The sequence below is a fragment of the Etheostoma spectabile genome, chromosome 15 (assembly GCF_008692095.1).
Source record: "Etheostoma spectabile isolate EspeVRDwgs_2016 chromosome 15, UIUC_Espe_1.0, whole genome shotgun sequence".
NCBI classification, from domain to species: Eukaryota; Metazoa; Chordata; class Actinopteri; order Perciformes; family Percidae; genus Etheostoma; species Etheostoma spectabile.
Window position 1 is genome coordinate 29,534,346 of NC_045747.1, and position 1,439 is coordinate 29,535,784.

Sequence of the window (1,439 nt, forward strand, 5' to 3'; positions counted from 1 at the left end):
AATATTAATGAATGCACACAGAGGGTTTCACAAATGTATTTTGGGATTTTTCTATATATATATAAAACTCTCAACATTGCAATATACACATGCGTACACAAACATGCAAAATAGTAGGGGTGCAATGGATCACCAAACTTACGGTTTGGTTTGGATCACAATTTTTAGTCACAGATTGGATCCATTTATCGGATCAGTATAAAAAAGGGGGGAATTTATTTATACAATTTTTTTAAATGATTTTATAAAATGTAATACTAACATATTCATAACAACTTATTTCACCAGTAAATTGCTGTTAAAGCCATTTCCTTTGTTGAATTTGTGGTGGTTGTCCGCCATTGCAAAATGTCTGCCGCCACGGTATCAGAAATAGGGCAGACACACAATGTAGGAGGCCTTATAAATTATCCTGCCTAGGCCTGTATGATTAATCGCGATCTCGATTTCCCCCTGTTCATGATTTAATTTTTAAATGAATTTGATTTTTCTCTTTTTGACTTTGGTTCTCATTTAATTTTTCAAGCCAAATGCATCACAAACGCTACGACTTTCTTCTGTGAGTTTTAAACAGACTGTATAAAATAGGCTTTAACCCTCTGGGCCCTGAGGCCATTTTTACAGTTTAATTTCCGTCTGGATTTATTTTATAAAAAAGCTTGTAAAACATCAACCCAGTGTCTACAGTCAAGATATGAACATCATTTTTTTTAGGACAAACTGGGTTATGGATATTTGGGTTGCAGTGAGGTCACTTGCATGTTAAAAATGGTTGTAGGGCCTAAAGATAAAAAATAAATAAATGAATCTCCCAGATATGTATTGATATCACAGACATATAAGTAAAACCTAAGCCATTTTCCTCTCTAAACACTTCTCATATGTCTGGGAGTCCACTGTGAAGAATAATCATTATAACTTCTACAGTTGACAAAATACATGCATTTTTTTTCCAAAAAAGTCAAGACGTTTTGCTCTCAGACATTAGTTATGCCAATAATAACATAAAATGTCATATTTATTGATATTACACCCACAGCAATGTTATACAAGCAATATGTGTCTAAATAGGGCATTATTGGCCTTCCATAGAGTTATAGGCATTTTTGTCCCTCTGGCTCCATACAAGAGGGGTGCCTTTATCTCCATAATGGGCATGTACTTCCTGAAAAATAGACAGGACAGACACGAGCGGGAGATCAGAGATTAGACGAACGATTCAGCGGCAGAAAGGAGCCAAAACGCGATGAATTATGGATATAAAGTGGACCAATCTTGGTATAACAGTATGGATTTAAAGCCCAAAGAGGCTGAAGTTCCAGGCTGGATAGAAAATCCCCTGTAGAGGCTAGAAAGACCCGGAAAAGACCGCCGTAAAGCCGAAAACGTCAGGATTTAAACTTAACCAAAAGTGAGTAAATCGCTTGTATGGTTCAAAA

The 1,439-nt window shown here is 35.9% G+C and overlaps 1 protein-coding gene across 1 annotated transcript in view; it reads left to right on the forward strand.

Annotated features, from left to right (window-relative positions):
• Positions 1–1,439, forward strand: part of LOC116702727 (chromobox protein homolog 1) — a gene marked incomplete at its 5' end in the record, with an annotated part of 11,995 nt that overhangs the window by 237 nt on the left and 10,319 nt on the right. The window lies entirely within an intron of this gene.